The 25,644-nt window shown below is 44.3% G+C and overlaps 1 long non-coding RNA gene across 1 annotated transcript; it reads left to right on the forward strand.

Annotated features, from left to right (window-relative positions):
• The first annotated feature begins 7,823 nt into the window (after window positions 1-7,823).
• LOC140112885 (uncharacterized) lies at window positions 7,824-24,728 on the forward strand. The gene is made up of 3 exons (XR_011852707.1): window positions 7,824-7,853; window positions 23,315-23,414; window positions 24,621-24,728. It is a non-coding gene; the product is annotated as an uncharacterized lncRNA (long non-coding RNA).
• Window positions 24,729-25,644: the final 916 nt, after the last annotated feature.

Below are 25,644 nucleotides of genomic sequence, written 5' to 3' on the forward strand. Positions count from 1 at the left end.
CGAAGGTTTTGATAGTCTAACGTGCTTAAAGTCAGATTCTGACAGAATTTGAGTACCTAGATATTATCAGGATAGGAACTGAGTAACCCAATATCCCACCGCGGTCTCAGTGGAGATGACCTTGTCATTCCTTTTCTAAGTGACACGTTAAAATATTAAGGATGATCCTGGGCCATGGTGACAAATAGAAGCAAAGTTTACATTCACAGATACATTGCCATAAAACTGAGGACATGTTAGAATTTTAGTTAAATATTAAAAACCTCAGAGGCAGTTGTAATTGAGCATTTCAGTAGACCACAAATGCGGCAGGAAGGTCATCCTCTCCAGCCCAGGTTTACAGGACTTTCAAGGCTGACTTCTGCTGGAACAAGCAAAGATGGGGTTGAAAAACATGGCTGCTCTCTTCCAAAAACAGCGCCACACCTGACCATGGTTCATGCTGGAATTACAACTCCGCTTCATTCATCTACACACAGCTGAGTTGCAATACCAGCAAAAAACTTGGTCAGGTGTGGCGCCGTTTTCGGAAGAAGGCAGCCCTCTTTTTCAAATTCTGGAAAACACCTTTAAGAGCTCAAATTATTTGTAGCAATTATATTGTGGAATCCAAAATCTGAAAAACAAGGCAAATCAGAAGTACCATATTCTACAGTCAAATCTGAGGACATCTATGCAACAGCTAAAGCTTGGCTGAAACTCATCAAGTCACTCAATGGACAGCACAAAAGAAAATCTAGAAGAGAATATGGATATGCAAATTAGCTTAAAGGGGTATTCCCATGGTAAAAATGTATAACCTAGTCACAGGATAAGTCTATACTAGATGATAGAAGTAGGTCCCACTTCTGGGACTTGCACCTATCTCAGGAACAGAGACCTCCTTCCCATAGTCGGGTTGGGAGAACACTGTGCTATTCAACTCTATGGGAGAATTGGGTGTATGGCCTGGGCTCTTGTCAGCACTCGAATGGAGAATGGCCACATCCGCACAGCACTCTCTCCAATCAGCCTGGCTGTGAGAAGTAGGTCAGCAGACCTCCAATGCTAAGATATGTGGGAGTCCCAGGAGTGGGACCTGCTTTGGTCATCTATTTATGACATAAATGGGAATACCCAAGTGCCACGGTGCAGGGCTGCTGGGGGGACCAACTTAAGGCTGTACATAAGGAATGCATGGGGGTGAGGGGTCTTTAGATAAAATAACCATGAGGGGGCTGTTTGGGATGATAAATGGGGGAATATTTTAGGGAACAGGAAACTTATAGTTTCTTAATTTTTAATGCCACCACATGAGTTCACTGCAAAGAGGCCTACTGAGGTACTGTCGCCCAGGGGCCTACTGAAACCTGGAGCCGACACTGGGAATACCCATTTAAGGGACACATGTGTCGAATAATCCTATTGATGCGTCAAATGTAGATTTTAAATTAAACTTTTTTTAGTCTATTTCTCGCAGATGAAAATGTTAGGTTTCATCAGTTTTTTTTCCTCCACAGAGACAATAGGCAGGCATATCGTGAAACAGGTAAGAAATGTGTGATAAATATACAGATAATTGCAAGGTATCAATAGTTTCTATGTGAACATTGCTTATTTTATTTTCCATATTGATTCTATAAGAACATTCCATGTGGGGATTTATCAGGGCTTGTGCGGAGGAATTCTCTAGAAGGTATCGGGCCGAGGGGCCAAAAGAGAAAAAAATGGGTGTGTGTAAAAGTGACAGAAGTGACAGAAGTGGAGATCATTCCTGGGATGGAAAGAAGTAAATCTCCAGGACCAAGTGAAAGAGACTGTAAACCCTGAAGTATGAGTTCTGGATGTAAAGTTGCCACAGTCCCATGTTGTTAATGTCCGGTGGTGGAAAATGAGAAATGCTCCTCATCGGAGTGTAACCAACAAGATATGTGCCTCTGTTACATGCTGATCACCAAGATTTATGCCTCTCTGTGAATTAAGAAAAGGCTTGTTAATTTTTCCCTATCTTCTCTGTGACGATCGGTGGTGACATACCCTACGTTACCATACTCTACAGAGAGCGAGCCGAGAGGGAAGATGGAGTATCTTGATCAGCTGCTACTCTTTAATAAAATATCCAGCAGCCTCCCCTCATCAATAAAATGTTCAGAAGTCTCATTTTGCTAACAAAATATCTAGCACCAGACTGAATTGGAGCACTTCAAAGGCCATCAATATTTAAGACCTGACCACTAGGGGCGATCGGCCAAACTCATGTTTTCTCTTCATTACTTGGAGAATAGAAAGCTGAATAGATGGTGTGGACAGGATTGGTGATGGAGGTGCTGGTGGTGGTGGTAGTGCTGATGGCGGCCGCATCATATCCTCCCTTAGCGGGGGGACAGGTGGCCGTGTCACAAGGATATAATTTAGTGGTACACACGGCACAGTGAAAGCAATTAGAATTAGTAAAAGAATATATGAATATATGATGCGTAAGTCATAGATCACACGCGACACGCTTTTTTATATTTTATATTAATTTAGATTTTATATTACATATATTTTATTTGATATCAATCCAGTAAATATTTGTTTTTATCCATGTATTTTTAATTTTTTTGTACCCTCCCACCCCTTTTTTACTTATGGACATGATAAAGGGAGCTGTATGCAGGGAATATACAGATTTAGCAAACACTTGCACTGCTATTTTGAAAAAAAAAACCTGATACATTGAATACAGACTCTGCAATTTAGGATCATTATAAACTGCTATTTTGAAAAAAAAAGGCAAAAACGACAGATTGATACTCTAATCACATCTAGAGCTGCAGACAAATGAGATGACATCACAGTAGTTAGATGATTGTTGCCCTGGATGTGACTGGATTATTAAAGTTGATCTAACAGCAGATATAAGACCGCTGCTCTGGATGTGACTGGAGTATCAAAGACTATCTAATAGTAGATATAAGACTGCAGTTCTGGATGTAAGGATATGGAAGATGGCACTCAATCCAATTTTGAAAATAAATGCTTTTATTCTTGTACCCATCCACTCTAATACATATACATGACGTTTCGGTTAAAAAGACCTTCCTCTGATGCTGTGGATAATATATACAGTATCATTAATAGACGCACAGAAATTCATTCATGTCAAATATTCACACAGTATGTAGGGAATAGAAAATACACAAATGCAGTGCGTATCTATGGAAATTGAGGAGCTTCTTTATAGACTTCTCATGTTATACAGAGGTAGTATTATGCAGGATTAATTGTTGTTTCGCACCTGTAGGAAACTGGAATGAAAACACATATGTGTAAAATTATATGCATAAAATGACCTTCACTGTTTACCTGCTATTAGTGGACAGACCATCGGATGGGGACCATTTTTTTCATTCCAGTTTCTTACAGGTGCAAAACAACAATTAATCCTGCATAATACTACCGCTGTATAACATGAGAAGTCTATAAAGAAGCTCCTCAATTTCCATAGATACGCACTGCATTTGTGTATTTTCTATTCCCTACATATTGGGGGTCATTTACTAAGGGCCCGAATCGCGTTATTGCGGCGGGTTACCCGAATTTTTCCGTTTTGCGCCGATTTTCCCTGAATTGCCCCGGGTTTTTGGCGCACGCGATCGGATTGTGGCGCATCGGCACCGGCCTGCACGCGACGGAAATCGGGGGGCATGGCGGAACGAAAACCCACCACATTTTTTTAAAAAAAGTGTCGCTGGACACGCACTTACCTGCGCTTACCGGCCCGGCTTGGTGAACTTCAGTGCATTCCGATGAACTTCAGCGCAGCAGCGACACCTGGTGGACGTCGGAGGAACTGCCTTAGTGAATCGCCGGAAGACCCGAATCCTTCACAGAGAACGCGCCGCTGGATCGCGAATGGACCGGGTAAGTAAATCTGCCTCATTGTGTGATTATTTGACATAAATGAATTTCTGTGCATCTATTAATGATACTGTATATATTATCCACAGCATCGGAGGAAGGAAACGTCATGTATATGTATTAGAGTGGATTGGTACAAGAATAAAAGCATTTATTTTCAAAATTGGATTGAGTGCCATCTTCCATATCCTTACTTGCATACGGGGTTGGGACCCTATTTTCGCACCATCAAATACTGAAACAGAAGTGCAGTGGAATTTCTACACGTATTGCTGCTGTGGATGTGACTGGAGCATCAGAGTTGATATGGTAGCAGGTATAAGACTGCATTTCTGGTTTTGACTGCAATATCAAAGATGATCTAATAGCAGATATAAGACTGTCGCTCTGGATGTGACTGTAGTATCAAAGATGATCTAATAGCAGATATAGGACTGCAGCTCTGGATGTGACTGTAGTATCAAAAATGATCTAATAGCATATATAAGACTGCAGCTCTGGATGTGACAGAAGTATCAAAGATGACCTATTGGAAGATATAAGACTGTTGCTCTAGATGTTACTGGAGTACTAGAGATGATATGATGGCAAGGATAAAACTGCAGCTCTGGATGTGACTGGAGTATCAGAGATGACCTAATGCCTCTACAACAATGTTGGCTAAGCATTGCAATGGAAATCACATAAACTCATACTGTAAGCTGTCTTATACTATACTATGGCAACCAATCAGAGCTTAGAGCTCTGAGCTATGATTGGGAGCTCTCCACAGCAGCCAACCAACAATGGCTCTTTTAGTTTGATGGTGAGGTTATTTTGGATAGTGTGGGCATTATATATCTAATGACACATCAAGTAAAAACTATCCACACCCAAATAAATAATATATTTACAATCTCATTGTCCAAAATGAACAGACTTACTTATTACATGGATGTTTTATCACCACTGCTAAAACTAACACTCTAAAATAACGAACTGAAAATGTTTTAGGAGCAGAACAGAGAAAATATATCTGTCTTGATTCAGTTAAGTTTTTTATAGACTCTGAGACAGATAAATATTTAGTACTTTGCTGCCACCTGGAGGCAGTTCCAGCAACTGCATGAGGACAAAGAAAATGAACACATCTCCATACAATTACCATTGTACAATCTTTCTACTTTTCTAACCTGAACATTACTTATGTAGATGCTGGGTTTATTTCCAGGATCGTATTCTATATGAAATGGGTAATTGATGAAAGTTGCATTCATGAAGTAGAGAAATGAAATAAGACTAAAATATTATTGACCTGTATTACTACTATTGCAAAATAAACGGGGATGTTTTACACCACAAAGAACATGTCACAGTACAAAGATAATACTCAAAGTGCTGTCACAGTACAGAGAAAATACATGCAGTGATGTCACAGTACAGGGATAATATACACAGTGATGTCACAGTACAGGGTAATACACACAATGATGTCACAGTACAGGGATAATACACACAGTGATGTCACAGTACAGGGATAATACACACAGTGATGTCACAGTACAGGGATAATACACACAGTGATGTCACAGTACAGGAATAATACACACAGTGATGTCACAGTACAGGGATAATACACACAGTGATGTCACAGTACAGGGATAATACACACAGTGATGTCAAAGTACAGGGATAATATACACAGTGATGTCACAGTACAGGGATAATACACACAGTGATGTTACAGTACAGGGATAATACACACAGTGATGTCACAGTACAGGAATAATATACACAGTGATGTCACAGTACAGGAATAATATACACAGTGATGTCACAGTACAGGGATAGTACACACAGTGATGTCACAGTACAGGGATAATACACAGTGATGTTACAGTACAGTGATAGTACACACAGTGATGTCACAGTTCAGGGATAATACACACAGTGATGTCACAGTTCAGGGATAATACACACAGTGATGTCACAGTACAGGGATAATACACACAGTGATGTCACAGGACAGGGATACTACACACAGAGATGTCACAGTACAGGGATACTTCACACAGAGATGTCACAGGACAGGATCAATACACACAGTGATGTCACAGCACAGGGATAATACACACAGTGATGTCACAGCACAGGGATAATACACACAGTGATGTCACAGTACAGGGATAATACACACAGTGATGTCACAGTACAGTGGTAATACACACAGTGATGTCAAAGTACAGGGATAATATACACAGTGATGTCACAGTACAGGGATAATACACACAGTGATGTTACAGTACAGGGATAATACACACAGTGATGTCACAGTACAGGAATAATACACACAGTGATGTCACAGTACAGGGATAATACATACAGTGATGTCACAGTACAGGGATAATACACACAGTGATGTCACAGTACAGGGATAATCCACACAGTGATGTCACAGTACAGGGATAATACACACAGTGATGTTACAGTACAGGAATAATACACACAGTGATGTCACAGTACATGGATAATACACACCGTGATGTCACAGTACAGGGATAGTACACACAGTGATGTCACAGTACAGGGATAATACACACAGTGATGTCACAGTACAGAGATAGTACACACCAGAAGCAGAGACCTCTGGCAGTAGTGTAGTTGCCATCAAACTGTAGGCTGCAGGCCCGCCTTCTGCTACATTTAGCAGAGCCTGGGCAGCCACCATGGTATAACTCATGTTGTCTGCTTCTAGCGCAAGATCCCCCACCGGGGCTTTAGTTTCACCGGGGGCCTGGCGGTAGCCGGGGCCCAGAATACTGGAGTGGCTGGTGGTTGCGGCACCTGATGTCACGGTGCTTGGTATGGGGAACCGGTAGGCTGTCCTACAACCTGGCAGGTCTCCAGCAGGTGGTGTTGGCAAGAAATATGGAGGGAGAGGCTGATGTACTGGTTCTCACTGGGGCAACCCCTTATTGTCTGTAAGATGAATCCCTGGGTAATGGATGGGGAAGCCCGTGGTGGTAGACAGCCGTATCCAGGGATGAGACGGAAACAACGTTGTGCAAATCAACTCACGGTTCTTTATTGAACAACAAGTAGCAGGCAACGGGCCTAAACGGTCAAACAGCAGATTCGGATTCTGGTACTGGAGTGGTCAACGAAAGTGGTCTGCAGGATTAATGCACCAGTCCGATAGTAGATGTAGGCTGGGATAATTGAGATGGAGCTGTGTCCAAACTGTGGAAGCTGCAGCTCTGGGTTAGAGTCTCCAGACTCAGTTCCTGGGATTGGTTTCTGTGGCAGCACTGAAGGTGTGCTGTGCACTGACTCTCTCTTCACTCAGACCATGTGCTCAAATACCATGTGCTCCCACTGCACGGGGGTTTTATCCTTTCCCTGGTCAGGTGGTAGCACCTCTCCAATCACACTCCGGTTTACAATACAGCCACATAATTGGGTAACATCTTACACCCATTTAACTATTGCCTTCCCAAGCAGAGGCTACATCTGCAGATTACCTGAGATCTCCCTGTATTATCCTCTGGATGAGTTGCGCAGGGTCACTAGATGGATCCTGACAGGTAGAGAGTCCTATTCGCAATTACCCCCTTGCCTTTACATTGGCAGGGGTGTTGCACAAGCTCTATCCTTTGTTATTCGGCTCTTCTTCGAGAGTGCGACTTATTTTACTTTTACTAATGACCTGTACTCATCGATCGCTCATCAATAGTAGCCAGGAAAACTGTTTTAAAATATTTGGACCAGTCTTAAAATGAGCCTTACTTGACATCTATCTGTAATAACTTCCATACTTCCCTGTATTTTACAACTTTCAATATTGAAGATTTCGGTGTGTCAGCTAAAACATTTTGTAGGTACAGTAAACCTCTCCTCTACTATTGTCTCCCTAACCTGATAGACCCTGCCACAATACACTAATGTTCTGTTCTCCTTATCTTACAGCAAAGGAAGATGATTGTGCTGTAACAGTAAGTATAATTTATATAGTTACCATATATTCTCGAGTATAAGCCGACCCAAGTATAAGCCGAGGCCCCTAATTTTACCACAAAAACCTGGTAAAACCTATATATTTTTTTTACTCAAGTATAAGCCGAGTTTGGGTTTTCAGCACATTTTTTTGTGCTGAAAAACTAGGCTTATACTCGAGTATATATCATATACAGGCTGTTAGAATTGGGTAACACAAAAGACAGGGGATAGTGTGCCCTGAGCTTGCCCCAACCTCTGTCCCTTCCTATAGCCCCCCCACGCTAAACCGTGGGGCGACTACTTGAAGACTCGAAATACACTGGATAAGTGTGGGAAGGGAAACACAAACAGACTGACAAACATAAAACACAAAAGAATGGTAAACTAGCCGGAGTCACAACGAGAGGGTAAGTCAATAGCAAAATCAGTAGGCAAAGAGTCAATGTCAAAAAACGAGCCGAGGTAACAACGATACAGATACAGATACAGAGCAAGTCAAACCTAATGCTGAGAGCGAGTGGAGAAGGATTTCAAACACTGGCACAGGTGACTAGTGAAGCTGCAATTTATGCAGCCAGAACTCCACCTCCAGAACCTGATAGGAGCTGGACAGCTTCTGGGAATTAACCCCTCATGGTGCAGAACAACCAGGCATCATGCAGAGGTACCACAAGTCCCAGCAGTTCCGAACACAACTCCTAGACAGCGCAAGATCTTAGCAGCCGCTGCCCGGGACGAGAGGTGGAGTTTGCGCGGATACGCGCCGGGGGTCGGAGAATGCTGCTGGCACCAGCAGAAGTCCCAGTATTCTCCCTAGCGACCCTGCCACAGGCGGTCCCCTACTTAAGAACACCCGACCTACATACGACCCATAGTTACAAACGGACCTTTGGATGTTGGTAATTTACTGTACTTTAGGCCTAGGCTACAATAAACATTTATAACAGTTATCACAGGCGTCGATAATGAAGCTTTATTGTTAATCCTGGTTCTTATGACAATCCAACATTATTAAAATCCAATTGTCACAGAGACCAAAAAAATTTTTGTCTGGGGATACAATTATAAAATATACAGTTCCGACTTACATACAAATTCAACTTAAGTACAAACCTACAGAACCGATCTTGTTAGTAACCCAGGGACTGCCTGTAATGGTCATGACATCGGAAAAATAAAAATCTACAAAGGATACTATTAAAATATTGAAAATATTATAAAAAATTAGACCTTACTTACACCCAACAGTTATCCTACCATACACTATACAGAGAAACAACTCGAAATCTAAGAGGCTCTGATTTATTACTTCTAGTGCGAAATTGCAAAAGTAACACTTTTTTTTCTACTTTTTAAAATACAATATTAATTATATTATTTTAAAAAGATTTACATGTTTGGGGGGGGGGGTGAACAATCAAAAGAAAAAAAGTTAATGCTGTAAATTAAATGCTGTGATTCAAAGTAGCTAAAAGTTGTCTGATTATTTAGGACCAAAATAATTAGGCTTGAAAATAAAAAAATAAAAATTCATTTTAAGAAAAAAAACTTTTATAATAATAAATGTTTAGTTTGAAAGGCAGGAAGTGAAAAACAGGAAATGCAAAACCTGAAAATGACGCGGTCTTGAAAGGGTTAAGTACTGAAACCTTAAACAACAATAACTTCTGACTACAATGTGGAATAACCACAAATTCCCCCATAATGCTTTGCACTGGTATTGTGTTAGACATTGAAGGGAGTTTGTGGTCAGCAACGATTTGTACAAATTTTGCAGGTATATTTTTTATCTTACGGAAGCGAACAACCACAATAACTGCTGAAAAAAATTGCAGGAAACTTCTAAATAGAATTGAAAAGTTAATATAAGCAATTGGATGTTTACTGTCACTAACTTTTCCACAAATACAGTTAGTGACATGTTCCCGTCGAGTCTTATTAACTATATGCCACCCTTCTTTTAGCTAAAAATTGTTCCCTTCACATTCTTTCCCCACAAAAATTGACTTTATTCTGTTACTTGGCATCAGCAGTGAGTGAGAGGGAACATGGCCTCTTCATCCGAGTCGGGTCGAGTCGGCCTCTTCATGGGACCCCATGTCCCATGCCTCCTTACCATTCAGCACTTCATGTCCTGTGACCAGGGCGATGTCATCTGAGGTCCTTTACCCCCTAACATTTGCAAAAATCTATCCCATGTATATATCTGATCGCATGAAATCACAGCAGCCTCCATGGACTTCTTCTCCTCCCCATCCTCCATGGAAACATGTCACTGTTTTTTTTTTTATTGCATTTTATTTTACATCGTTTCTATTAATACAAACATATAGTCCAGGATTAGCTTTGGTAGATACAGGTAAATTGGCTTTAATAGATTAAGATAGGAACACAGACATTAAAAAACAAAGTTTAAAAAATATGACTGACCTGTGCTTTATTAAAAAAAAAACTCAAACAAAATCACAGCCTTTCTGCAGAATAAAATAGAACACAAAACCTGCTTGTCCGAGCTCTAACTGAACAACAAGTCACACCTGACCAGACCAGGTGCCTCCCTATCAGACCCTGCATAGGCAAAACTCCCAGCCGGGTTTGCAGCCCCAGTTTGTTGGTCTTAGTTGTCACATGCAGCCTCTCCTGGAGACTGAGTCCCACAGTTTGCACCTTTTTATGCACCTGCTGAAGGTGCTGCTGACGGAACATGGAATGGGAAACTGACGCTCCTTTTCCCAATCCAGCTCCAGGGTCCCTTTCAGCCTTGGAAAGTCTCCATCCCTGGAGCCTAAGACACATAAAACAGAAACCTAGGGTAAATATATCTGCTCTGCCCTCAACAACTTTCCCCATCATTATCGTATATAGTTAGTTCTGCATCCCTATTACAGTTCTACATGGAAGGTGTGGGAGATAGGTGGCTCTAGAATCTTGTCTGCACTTTGGACTGTATGTTGTGGTACACTGCATACTCATGATATAGATTTATGATTGCTACTGCTCCAATCATGGCTGCTTAGCTCTTAAAAGGTTAACAGTGGCAAGCCTAAGACCTTCATTAGGCCTGTAGCTGCTACGGCAAAGAATCAGAGCCCCGAATCGCATCACGGGGAGCCATTGCAGTTGGTGAAACTCCATTCAGTGCTTTAGATGGTGCAGTGCTCTCATAACCTGGGCAGCCGTATTCCTTAGATCCACCTTAGTCCTGCATTTTTATTACATACCTCCTGCGACAAAAAAAAAAGGTTATACTGTATTAAAAAGTTTAATAAAATAAAACATTGAAATCCTCTTTTTATCCCACTTAACTACCATATGGTGCTGAGTCGTTAACCATAAGGCTACATTCACACTAACGTATGGGGGACGTATATACGGCCGACGTATATACGGCCGATATACGTCCCCCATACACTCCTATGGGCGCACGGCACCCTACGGGAGCGGTACGGTGCCGCACACGTGCGGCACCGTACCGTTCCGTACCCGGGAAAAAGATAGGACCTGTCCTATCTTTTCCCGTAATACGGCGCCGTGCGCCATAGGTTGCTATGGAGAGGGGCGGAGGTGAGCTGCGCTCACCTCCTCCTCCTCTCCCCGTACACTGCCGTTGCCCGCTACGGTACGGTACGGGCGGGCAACGGCAGTGTGAATATAGCCTAAGAAGTGGGAACCACAGTTGCTGTGTGGGACCCTTGATTCCACAAGATCTTATAAAAGTGCATCAGTTGAGTTTTAGGCGCCACCACCCATGCCAAGTGGTCATTGTGTCGCATAGAGTTGGCACCACTTAGTACAGGCAGCCCCCGGGTTACATACAAGATAGGGTCTGTAGGTTTGTTCTCAAGTTGAATTTGTATGTAAGTTGGAACTGTATATTTTATCATTGTAACCCCACCCAGAACATTTTTGGTCTCTGTGACAATTGGATTATAAAAATGTTGGGTTATCATAAGAATCAGGAGTAACACTAAAGCTTCATTGTAGACACCTGTGATAACTGTTATAGCTGATTATTGTAGTCTGGGGCTAAAGAACAATAAATTACCAATATCCACAGGTCCGTTTGTAACTAGGGGTTGTATGTAAGTCAAGTGTTCTTAAGTAGGGGACCGCCTGTACTACAAAGATTGCCGAGGAGTAGACACGGGAAATTATAATCCACTTTTTCTTCTCAGTGTCCCAGCTGTTAGATCTGACTTCCCAATTGTAGACTTCAGAAAATGGAGCTTTATTGGAAATCCACCATCATAATCCATCCTGATAAACCAGGGACATTACTCACAGATCTAGGCCCCTGTGACTGTGGTAATCTAATTATATTTGTTATCCATGGCCTCCTTCTAAAATCAACAATTAAAATTGCACTCTTCCTACTGCTTCCCCAAAATGTCCCCCCCTGGTAGAGCCCTTTGGCTCATTAGCATGATTATAAAAGTTGATTTTAGAAGGAAGGTAGCCATGGATAACACATATGAGAAGATTACCACAGTCACAGTGCCTGGATTTTGTAGATAGATTTCCTTTAATCTCCTCAACCAAATAAAATGTGGCTCATCTTTTGACTCACTTTGCACAGGTTTTATCTTTATTTATTTCGGTATTCTGAAAATTTTGATAAAGTGAAGAATATATCACATGGAAGCTATAACCCCCCTCATGTAACAGTACTGAGTCATGTTGTATAAATAAGGCGAGAGCCTACGTCCTGGCCCCTTAGGAGAATTCAGCAGAGAAGATAAGAGGCTCATCCAGACACTGGAAAACTAAGAGCTTAGAGCTTTGTCCTTGCAGACACAACATTAACTCATCGTGTGCTAAATGAGCCCTGAATAATTTATAAACATACACATATCTACAATGCAGCTCGGTAGTAATCTGTGACTCCAGGGCAATCTGCTGCTCTGGTACCAGCTGGTCTGGTCCTGCTTATATTTATTCATAAGGTATATATCACTACAAGTAGCTGCTGCCAGGACGCCGCGTCTACAGCTTCTCCTCGCCTGGTGCCACAGATAAGAAATAATGGAGAAAGACTGGGGGGAACCGAGAGAAGAAAACATTTCACAGGCAATCAAATCAAAATATTTATAAAATTAATATTAATATTGACAACAATATCAATAGATATATAGATAGATAATAAATATATAGATAATAGATAGATAGATATGAGATAGATAGATGATAGATAGATAGATGATTGATGATAGATTAATAGATAGATAATAGATAGATAGATAATATATAGATAATAGATAGATAGATAGATAGATAGATAGATACTTATGAGATAGATACATATGAGATAGATAGATAGAAGATAGATAGATTGATTGATAGATATGAGATAGATAGATAGATAGATAGATAGATAGATATATATGAGATAGATAGATAGATAGATATGAGATTGATATCTATCTATCTATCTATCTATCTATCTATGTGAAGAGGCAGCACTCCAAGTAGTGTTGAAAGTGGGTGAACCTTTCACACCGAAACGTCGCGGTTCATGGAATATAGGTTCGCCCACTTTCAACACTACTTGGAGTGCTGCCTCTTCACTTTGATATATTTGGGATTCTCCGCCAAGGAATCACCAGCTACTGCACTCACTGCTTCAGCTGTGCTGCTCAGGACTCTCCCTTGTTTAGATAGATAGATATGAGATAGATAGATAGATACACATGGAAAGTTCAAGTCCGCACAGTGGAAAACTCCTTCAAAGGAGGGGTGCAGAGCCCCCAAGGATCCGGGCCAGGTCCTTACTTGTATATGCGTTGGAAATGGTAGGCAGCACTCCAGAATTCAGGTCAAATAAAGGTGATTTTTATTTGTTACTTGTTCCAATAAAAATCACCTTTATTTGACCTGAATTCTGGAGTGCTGCCTACCATTTCCAACGCATATGCAACATCCCCCACCGGGGCCTAGCTCTTGAGGTGAGGCCTGGAGACAGCCGGGGCCCGCGGTACCGGAGTGGCTGGCGGTTGCGGCCTAAGCACGCTATTGTCACGGTGCTTGGTACGGGGGAACCGGAGGGCTGTCCTACAGCCTGGCAGGTCTCCAGCAGGGTGGTGTTGGCAAGAAAAGATGAGGGAGAGGCTGCTATAGCGGATCTCCCTGGGGCAACCCCTTAATGTCCCGAGTGTGAGTCTCTGTGTGGTGGACAGGGTGCCGGTGATGAAGGCAGCCGTATTAGCAGGGACCAGACGGAGACAGAAGTTGAAGAAAACAACTTACAGTTCTTTATTTGAACCGGCAGGAACCGCAGCAACGTGCCTTTAACAGGTAGATGGAGTGCTGAGATGCGTTTGGAGGGAGCCTCAGGAGATAGTTCACCAGCCTGGATGTAGAGGGCAGGCTGGGAGGCAGCTGTGTCCTGGTAGGAAGCTTCAGCTTGTCCTGTAGGGCTTCAGGTATCACCTTTAAAGGTAAGATGATACCCCTTTTCCTCACTATACTAACTCTAGTCTGATACTCCACTCTTCAGAGGCAGGGGCTAGGCTCTTCCTGCTCTGGTATGGGCTAGACAGAGATTACTCACTCACTCTAGGATTCTCCTACACTAGAATCTCTCTGAAAGAAGATCTCTCTCAGATCTGGGACTTACTAGAATTCCTCCAGAACATTCCTGGCCAGGGGTTTCATTACCTCCCTTTGGTCAGGTGGTGGCTGCTCCTCCAATCACATCTCAGCTTACAAAGGACAGGATGTAACACAGATCATTGGACAATAGCATCTTGCATCATACAAAACACTTAACTCCTGCCTTGCCAGGCAGGATTCACCACTGCAATACCCCTATGTCCTATCAGGACCATGTAGTGTAGTGATTACATGCAGTTGGGACGTATTCGCAAACCCTCCCTCGCCATTGCATCGGCGAGGGTGTTGCATACCCCGGGGGCAATTGAAAGAGCCGCCCTCGGCTCGACTACAGATGGTTTGAGGGGGCAGGCGTGGATAAGGGCACTTCTGGGAAGTGCAGGCTATGTGAGGTGTAGGGACAAACCGCCCATGGTTCTGGAGACAGGAACCTGGGTTGGTGTCGGACTAAGACGAAAACATGTAGCTTGACAGTTGGTCGCTGACGCCATTAAACCGAACTGTACAGTAGGAAAGGTGTGGTGTCATGTCCTGTAATCCACTCCTTGCACCAAGGCCTGTATATTTGTTATATCAACGCTTCTTCCCTGGCGGCAATTATATAGTGTGTATATCTGCATTGCGTTAGCATATGCGACACGAGTACCTCCTGACTGGCATCCTTACCCATGTATGGGTGGCATCCAGTTGCTAACTGTGTAACACCCCCGGTCCCCTAAAGACCCGCAGTTTACGGACTACCCCCATGTGCAAACCTCGGTTTGAGGGATCAGGTAGCGGTCAGTGTTTTACACAAAAAGACGGTCCGACACAGCCACACTACAACCTGAAAAGCCTATGAAAGGGTTAATGCAGACTACTGGCATATATGACAGTGTGCAAACAGGTGGTAAATTCACATTGGCTTAGGAGCCCAATGGGTACACATCTTGAACGTTACAAACGTTACAGAGGTAGATAGGCTACTCAGGGTAGCACGATAGTGAATGTCTCTTTACCTGAAAAGGAAAAGGCATAAAAAGTGCAAGCAGAATGTCCATACCTAAAAAGGAGGCATTAAGTGCAAAATGACAGTCAATAGACACAGCAACTTTTCCCTGGTAGTATCTGGCGAAAGTCTCTCAGAAGGTCTTTAATGACAAAGTCCATCTTCTGGGTACAGCCCTTGATGTGGGGGAAAAGTGCAATGAAGAAGCAAAGGGTCTCCTCTAGTGTAGAGGGACAGAGTCCTTTGTAGGAATCTCTGCTGTGGCAGAGGAAGGGGTGCTATCATAGCACATGACAGTGTATAATCTCTTGACTGAGATAAATAAGGGTGAGAGTCTCAGGACAGTTTCTGGCTCTTTAGGGAAAGGACAGAAATATACAATATGTACAATGGACATAGTACCTGGAGAGGGCTACAGCCCTTCAGGGGTTACTCTGCATCTTCTTCGGTGGTAAGTACTTCGGTGTCAGAAAAACGTACCTGCCTCCTCCTTCTGTGTGACACCAGCTGATACTCCTGCAGGTACGCAGGAGCTTTACCTTTTGTCTCCCTTTGAGACCTCCGCAGTTCCGGCTGGGAGAAGATAACAATCTCCTCATCGTCGTCCTCTGATTCAGGCGCTGGAGTCGGAGTCTCAGCTGGCTCTGATGTTTCAGGGGTTTCAGACCGTGGAGCCGGATCATCCTCCACAGGCAGCAGTATTGGAGACTGCAGTGGGGATGATGGTCTCTCCGAGGTACCTCTTACTGGAGTGGAAACAAAACAGAATTGAGGCACAGTCACAAGTTCTAAGAAACTGGGGGTAGGTGAACACAAGGAGGTCTGTAAGTTGGGGGTCGAGGTGAGAGGTGTGGACATAGGGGCAAAAGGGCGAAGACATCTCTTCAGCCGGTTCCTATGTACCCGGAGTGGTGGACGGTCTCCTCTTGAAATCTCGTAGACTTCAGGGGAGAGACTGTCCCTAACTAGGTATGGCTCACGCTCCCAACGCCCATCTAGCTTACTGGTAGGATGGTTGTTGCGCAGCCACACTCGATCTCCTGGGGCAAAAGGCTCAGCGCAGGCATTACGATCGAAGTCCCTTTTTTGTTTCTCCCGGGCCTCTTCCAACCGCAGATCCACAACTTCTCTGGCATCCGCCAGGCGCCTCTGGTGTTCGTGAACCCAGTCAGTCTGGGGGAGTAAAGACTGGGAATCAGGGGACTCCATGTCCCAGGTCATATCCGCAGGGAGATGGCCGTGCCTCCCGAACATCAGATAATACGGGGTGTATCCTGTGGAGCAATGAGTGGTATTGTTGTACAGGTACACTAATTCGGGCAACAGTTTTGGCCAGTCAGCCCTTTTTGTAGGGGTCAGAGTCCTCAGCATATTGATTAGAGTCTGATTCATCTTTTCACAAAGCCCGTTGCCTTGGGGATGATAGGCTGTGGTCCTCAGCTTTTTGCAGCCATATAGAGTGCACAGCTCCTGGAAGACTTGGGACTCAAATGCTGTTCCTTGGTCTGTAAGGATCTGGTCCGGACAGCCATAGGGGAGTATGAAGCTCTTCCACAGGGCCGCTGCGGTGGTCCTTGCAGACAGATCTCTGACAGGTACTGCAACCACAAATTTGGTATAGTGGTCGATGATCGTAAGAGCATAACTGTGACCGGATCTGCTGGGCTCCAACTTCACGTGGTCCAATGCCAGGATCTCCAAGGGCCGTTGGCTCACAATGGGACGTAGAGGGGCCCTTTGATTGTGTCGCTCTCCTCGAGCGATGGCGCAGGCTGGGCATTCTCGACACCAGGTTTCAATGTCGGACCTCATGTTGACCCAGTAGAATCGCCTTCAGAGGGTGGCTTCAGTCTTTTGAGCGCCAAAGTGTCCGGACTGGTCATGGTACATTTCCAGTACTATCTTGGCGTCCCTCCTGGGAATCACAATCTGGTATAGCCGGTCATAAGTGATAGGGTCCAGAGTTCTTCTCTTTAGCAGACCCTGGTGCATGCTCAGAGTCTTTCTCTGGCGCCACAATTGAGACAGTTCTCCATCAGCTCTTCTGCGCCGGATTCTTTCAGGCACTCGCCCACTAGAGAGATAGTCCATTACTTCTCCTATGGCACGGCTATCAGCCTGAAGACTCATCCATAGGTCCTTTTCCGCAGGGGGCTCTGACTCTTCTTGAGGAGTAGCTGGCACTGCCTCTGTCGGTAGGGAGTAAACTCTCTGGGCATCTTGACGCACAAACCGGGCATAGAATGCTGGCATCTCGACATCTTCCCACTGAGCATCCGTGGAGGGTCCCTCCCACTGGTCAGGGAGACGGGACAGAGCGTCAGCGTTGTCATTGGTCTTACCAGCCCGGTACTTGATGGTAAAGTTGAAATTGGCAAGTCTGGAGGCCCACCGTTGTTCCAGTGCTCCAAGACGCGCGGTGTTCAGATGCGCCAAAGGATTATTGTCTGTGAAGACAGTGAAAGATGATGCAGCTAGGTAGTCCTTGAACTTTTCGGTCACAGCCCAGACTAACGCCAGAAACTCCAACTTGAAGGAACTGTAGTTCTGGTCGTTTTGCTCCGGTTCTCGGAGGGAACGGCTGGCGTAGGCTATGACCCTTTCAGTTCCGTTTTGGAGCTGGGATAATACCGCCCCTAGACCTTGCTTGCTGGCATCAGTGTATAGGGTGAAAGGCAGACTATAGTCTGGATATCCCAACACCGGAGGCTCAGTCAACCGTTGCTTGAGCATCTGGAAGGCAGCTTCTCGTTCGGCCGTCCACTCAATGGATACTCGGGAACGTTGGCTCTCTTTTGGCAGGCCCCTTAGAAGCTCTTGCAGAGGAGCTGCCAGCTTGGCAAACTTCGGGATGAAGCGCCTGTAATAACTGGCAAATCCCAGGAAGCTTTTGATGTCCCGTATGGTTGAGGGGGTAGGCCAGTCGTAGACAGCTGCAATCTTCTCTGGATCTGGCTCAATTCCATGAGCGCTCACCACATGTCCCAGGCACTTGACGCTAGGTTGTAGCAGGTGGCACTTGGATGGCTTGACCTTCAACCCATATTGGGTCAGGATTTGGAAGACTTCAACCAGATGGTGGAGGTGGTCTTCATAAGTCTTGGAGTAGATGATAATGTTGTCCAAATATAGCAGGACGGTCTCGAAGTTGCGATGACCCAAACATCTCTCCATCAGCCGTTGAAATGTGCCTGGGGCGTTGCATAGCCCGAACGGCATGTTGTTGAACCCGAACAGGCCCATTGGGGTGGTGAAAGCCGTCTTCTCTCTGTCTTCCGGCGCTATGGCCACTTGCCAGTAGCCACTGGTCAGGTCCAGGGTAGAGAAGTAGGCAGCTGACCCTAGGGCTGCGAGGGATTCCTCGATTCGAGGCAGAGGATAGGCGTCCTTGTGGGTGATATTGTTGATCTTCCTATAGTCAACACAGAATCGAAGGGTTCCATCCTTCTTCTTCACAAGGACCAGCGGGGCAGCCCATGGGCTGTGACTCTCCCGGATAACGTTGGCTGTCTTCATCTCTTGTACCAGCTTCTTCACCTCTTGGTAGCAGGCTGGAGGTATGGGCCGGTATCGTTCCTTGATGCAGGGTGTCCGCCAGATTAGGGACCGGTCCTGTTATGCCAGTAACTTCCATAGCCGCAGGAGTAGGTGATGCTGACTGCGTGGGATGGCAAGCGAGAGCAGATTCTTCCATTTCCACGGATTCAGGCTCTTTCTGCGGCCCAGTAGGTGGTCGGTCTCCTAATATGTCAATGGCAATTTCCTTAAACTCAAGGAAAGAGGCCTGGGCATGTTGAGAAGAGATGATCTTTAGTTGACACCTTTGATTTCTATCAACAAGTCCATTAATAAATTGTTCCCTTAAGGTTTGATCAGAGGTTTCAGCGTCTTTGGGCTCAAGGCAGGTGATGGCCTTCCATGTCTCCTGTAGGGAGAGGGCAAAGTCTCGGAGGGACTCTTGGGACTTCTGTCTTTTCCCGAAGAATTTCTGCTTCAACTCAGAGACGGTACACTTGTCAAAGGTGTTGCGCAGCCTATCAAGAATTTGGACCACATTCTGACACTGTTCTCGGGGCCAAGACTTAACTTCCCGGAGAGCGGGTCCTTTCAACTGCCCGATGAGGATGCCCACTTTCTGTTCCTCTGTGAACGGGAGCAAGGCGAAGGTGGCTAACAACTTGTCCCTGAATTCAGGGAGAGTATGTGATTCTCCCTCGTAGTAGGGTAACCAGGGGGCCCCCAGATAGTAGGGCATAGTCAGAGGCATCATGGTGGGAGTCCCAGGGACACTAGCTGTAGCAGGGCTGAAGGGACTCTCTGGAGGACTTAACATGCTCCGGTACCCTGAGGAGGGACCAGGGGACGGGACTTGCTCCAGTCCCGTATCTTCGTCCTGGGTGGACATGACTGGCCTAGCTGTGGGAAGCCTGTAGGGTTACACAATGTCCGTTGCTATGGGCGATGGCTAGAATGGGACGTGGGCACTTTAAGACACAGTCACTATTCCCTGGGAGCTGAGCCAATAACCTAGCATCGGAAACAATCTCTACCCCCCTTTAACTTCCCCAGCGGTACTCACTCAGGATCAGCCGCGGTGACAGGACATCTCCGATGCACGAAGGTCTCCGTTCCCGATTTCCGGCAGGCAGCAGGGCTCAGTGATGCTCAGCGGTGTTCTCCAGTCACAGGACACGTGCGCCGGAACTCCGGATGAAGCGCACACTGCTGGCAGGCCTGCGGCGAAATCCAAGATGGCCGATTAACCCTCTTCGTTGCCGGTCGCACTTGCTCCAGCTCCTCCTCCACGGTAGTTTGCGCCACTCGCGCAGGGGGCGGAGCTTAGTGACGCCTCTGGCGTTCCCGCCAGTGAGGATTTGGCGGGCTGGAAATACTTGCTGCGCCACACGCCTCTGAGGTAAATGCTTCAGGCGCAGCAGCGCCGGATGTAGCAGAGCTGGTACAGTTCTTGCAGGGATTAACCTCTTGAGTGCTGGAGCGGCGCTCGACAGCACGTGGCAGCAGTATAACAGTTCAATGTGAAACACACAATCACTTGGGCCTAAACCCGGATGGCAGCAGGGTTAGGCAGCACAGTCTTTTTAATAAAGGAAAGTCTTTAATGCCGGAATAAGGCACAGAAGTATCAATCCTGTTCGTGACACCACTTGCAACATCCCCCACCGGGGCCTAGCCCTTGAGGTGAGGCCTGGAGACAGCCGGGGCCCGCGGTACCGGAGTGGCTGGCGGTTGCGGCCTAAGCACGCTATTGTCACGGTGCTTGGTACGGGGGAACCGGAGGGCTGTCCTACAGCCTGGCAGGTCTCCAGCAGGGTGGTGTTGGCAAGAAAAGATGAGGGAGAGGCTGCTATAGCGGATCTCCCTGGGGCAACCCCTTAATGTCCCGAGTGTGAGTCTCTGTGTGGTGGACAGGGTGCCGGTGATGAAGGCAGCCGTATTAGCAGGGACCAGACGGAGACAGAAGTTGAAGAAAACAACTTACAGTTCTTTATTTGAACCGGCAGGAACCGCAGCAACGTGCCTTTAACAGGTAGATGGAGTGCTGAGATGCGTTTGGAGGGAGCCTCAGGAGATAGTTCACCAGCCTGGATGTAGAGAGCAGGCTGGGAGGCAGCTGTGTCCTGGTAGGAAGCTTCAACTTGTCCTGTAGGGCTTCAGGTATCACCTTTAAAGGTAAGATGATACCCCTTTTCCTCACTATACTAACTCTAGTCTGATACTCCACTCTTCAGAGGCAGGGGCTAGGCTCTTCCTGCTCTGGTATGGGCTAGACAGAGATTACTCACTCACTCTAGGATTCTCCTACACTAGAATCTCTCTGAAAGAAGATCTCTCTCAGATCTGGGACTTACTAGAATTCCTCCAGAACATTCCTGGCCAGGGGTTTTATTACCTCCCTTTGGTCAGGTGGTGGCTGCTCCTCCAATCACATCTCAGCTTACAAAGGACAGGATGTAACACAGATCATTGGACAATAGCATCTTGCATCATACAAAACACTTAACTCCTGCCTTGCCAGGCAGGATTCACCACTGCAATACCCCTATGTCCTATCAGGACCATGTAGTGTAATGTGATTACATGCAGTTGGGATGTATTCGCAAACCCTCCCTCGCCATTGCATCGGCGAGGGTGTTGCACATAGATAGATAGATAGATAGATAGATAGATAGATAGATAGATAGATAGATATGAGATAGATAATAGATAGATAGATATGAGATAGATAGATATGAGATAGATAGATAGATAGATATGAGATAGATAATAGATAGATAGATATGAGATAGATAGATATGAGATAGATAGATAGATATGAGATAGATAGATAGATATGAGATAGATAGATAGATAGATATGAGATAGATAGATAGATAGATAGATAGATAGATAGATAGATAGATAGATAGATAGATAGATATGAGATAGATAGATAGATATGAGATAGATAGATAGATAGATAGATATGAGATAGATAGATATGAGATAGAAAAAAATAAACTCTGCACAGACCGGCCCCCAGATACAACAAGAGACGGGAACCTCTTGATGTATCCAGCGGCACCAGAGGATTGGGTATTGCAGCATGATAAATCTCCCCACGGTGTTAATTAAGGATTGTTTTTGAGTATTAGTAAAGGAAATCAACCAGTTGTAAAAACATAAAAACACCTAGAAATACTCACCTCCGCTATTTGGATGCCTGGACAAGAGGTCCGCTGGGAAAGGGAGGTGACGTCACGCCGGAGGCTCTCCAAGCAAGGAGAGGCTTGTCAAGACTACCAGAGGATGGCACCGGGATCGAGATAAAGAGGGGGGGGGGGAGAATTTCTAGGTTGATTTCCTTTAATTTACTACGTGTGTTTCTTATCCACTCCCCATATGTAGATATTATTCAGTTAGTGTATGTCGGTATTATTTTTCCAATAAGGTCTAATTATTCTTATTATTATAATATTTAGTGACAGTATGGTGAGGTTATTTGGAAAATTACACATTTTGAGCACCTGTTCCCTAAAAACAGTGATGATACTAATGTGAACTGTATGACAAAATGCGATGGTAATATATTATTATTGTTATATGGCTACATTGTAATTAAAGGGAACCTGTCACCAGGAGACCCATTTTTAGCACTCCCCCAGTCCCCACAGAGCATAGTACATACACTGCCAAAGTGTTTTGTATTAAAAATTGGTTTTACAGAAAAAAAGATATGTTATATTGTACCTTTCATTAGCATCTGCTGTGTGACTAGGCAGTTGCCTTTTTGGAGGAGCTGGAAAGGAGCAGTTCCCCCCCACCCTTGGGGAACAGCTTCTCCATGTGACCTTTTCAAATATATGAAAACACCCATCACTTGGCTTAGCGACGCCCACTGCTCCTCTGCAGCCAATCCCGAGTGAGGGGAGTTATTCATATATTTGAAAAGGTCACATGTTTCCCAAGGGTGGGTGGGGGGAACTGCTCCTTTCCAGCCCCTCCTAATTGGCAACTGCCTAGTCACACAGCAGATGCTAATGAAAGGTACAATATAACATATCTTTTTTTCTGTAAAACCTATTTTTTATACAAAAACACTTTGGCAGTGTATGTACTATGCTCTGTGGGGACTGGGGGAGTGCTAAAAATGGGTCTCCTGGTGACAGGTTCCCTTTAAAGGGGTTGTCCACAGGTTGAAAAATATTACTGCTGCATAGAGATGAATGTTGCTGACCCCTTCAAGTTCAACCTTTCTTTTCCTAGCGAGTCCATTAGATAGGGATTTATAGAGAGGTCCTTTTTCTAATTACTCTTACATTGTTAATTATTATCCATTATATTTCTTTGCTTCCTGTATAGGATGAAGACTTGGAAAGCTATGAGTTTATCCACGATGAAAGAGAATTTTATTTTGGTACAATGCATTCCACCAAATCCAATGATACATCGGAATATGCTGGTAAGTAACTGCATATGTAGTTTAAGTATTTAGATTTTACATAGCATTTATTTATTCTGTATACTACCTGATAAAAACATTGAATGGTAACAGAGTGACTATGGCACATACATCATACATTGTCACTTTGAGCGTAGGTATAAAACTTGCCACTCTGCCATGCCAGATACATCCCAATTCTCCTGGATGTGGCGTAAGGGGTAAACAATAGCAAATCTCCCCCATTGACTCCCTCACCTTCAGTCTCCTAGGGATCAAGTGTAAAGCAATGTTCAATCCATCTAAAGGACTCACCTGCTTAGTCACTCCCCTACAGAAAGCTCTAGTGATCTTCTTGTCATTACAGAACAGCCAATGGAAATAGCTTTCTGCCCTGCTTAGCAGGGAAGGAGCAAAGTCTCTGCAGTAAGATGGCAGTATAGCAGGGGAAGCAGTGCCATACTGCATTGATTATCAGAGAGAGATGGAAACCAATTCTGTCCACAGCAGTTGTCCAACATAACAACAATAGCACCAGATTTATTTGTTTTCTGCTACAATCACTAGGTAGATTCATCCAGTTGTGTTAATTTTCACCAAAATTTTCATCAAAATACCTTGCACCACATTCATCAACAGTTTTAGATACTTTAACAAGTAGTACAACAAAAAAAGGATGTGTCCAAGATGAGTCCAGATGAGTACACATATGGGTGGGAACCAAAATGTATCTGCAACCCGTCACCAGCAGGGGGGTTGAGCAAAACCTGGACCCAACACCAAACTTTGAATGAATTTCAGGCTCGGGCCTCGGGGGCCAAACTGAAAAATTTCATTACAAACCTGAACTTTGCATTTTGGCTCCACTCAACACTACCTTAAATGACTTCCAGGTCAGAGGATCTTTTAAGACCTACTAAGGGAGTTTAATGAGAAGAATTTGAGTACTCTAGGCTGAAACCTCCCAACCAATCAGGCTGCTCACACACAATACAGTTTAATGCGTCCAATTTGCATCAAACTCGCAGCATGTACCGGAACGCTGAGCAGCAGGAACTTGACCCATGTCCGTTTATGTGTGAGAAGCCTAAGTTTTGGACTCTTTTGAGAAATCTGTCTCACTGTTAATTACTTTAACACAATAAATTCAATCCTAAAATTCACTGATTGTATTCAAATATTCAAGTTCAGATGTTTTGCGAATGACTATTATGATTTGTTTTCTAGAAAGAAGGTCGTTCAAGCCAGAAACAAACAACCGAACATTTACCAATGCGCAGCTACGTCCTGCTGTCCATCCTGTATCCCCCAGTACAATGCCACAAAGACCACAAGTAACAAAGCTGTATTTTGTATTTCATATACTGGCCTTCTATTCTATTGTGTAGAAGGTTTTTGGGGTTGTAAAAAGCACTAAATGGTCATACATTTCTTGAAATTTTTAAAGATGTCATTTTCCTAATAATCTTTCAACCATTTCTTTTTAAACATTTTTTTCCCATGGAGAATTATACATGAAAAGTCTTGAAAAAATATTCTATATGTAGAGTGTGTTGATTTTTTTTTTTTTAAAGAATGCAAACACACAAAAAAATGTAACTACACATTGCTAAGGGATGTAAATTACAAAAAAAACATGTTGTAATATTTTTCATACTTCTATATTAATTTACATTACACTATGCCATTTTGCCTCTCAAATGTGTCAAGAGTGTGTACAAATGGAAAGTATGTCGTTGAACTGCATTCATTCAGACCAAACTTTTGAGGGTTGGGGTCCCATGGATCCGCCCCAAACTTAAATCTTGCACTCATTTGGACTCATTTGCATAATGTTTAAGCCTATATTTCTTAAATACAAGAGCAGATCCTGTCAGAGGGGACACACACCAGCATGTCAGTGTGCTTAGCTTACAATCCTTCATCCTGGTGGTAGATGTCCTTTAATTAGAAGTTAAACGTGGGGGAAGTTGGAATCGGAACCTGGCCGTTAACACCCCTGATCGTTGTTGACACCAGTTACTGGTGTTAACTCTCTAAATGCCACTGGCAAAGTTGCTATTCCATGATGTCATCAGGAGCAATGACACTCCTGAAAATGGCGGGGGGGGGGGGGGGCTACAACAATTTAAATACTGCTGACTTTGCCAGTGGCTTTTAAACAGTTAACACTCACGATCTGTGCCAGCACAGATCCGTAGGCAACATTGGCCCACATACCTAACATCTGTTCATCAATAATGTTGATGAA

Source organism: Engystomops pustulosus, chromosome 1 (genome assembly GCF_040894005.1).
Source record: "Engystomops pustulosus chromosome 1, aEngPut4.maternal, whole genome shotgun sequence".
Lineage (NCBI taxonomy): Eukaryota > Metazoa > Chordata > Amphibia > Anura > Leptodactylidae > Engystomops > Engystomops pustulosus.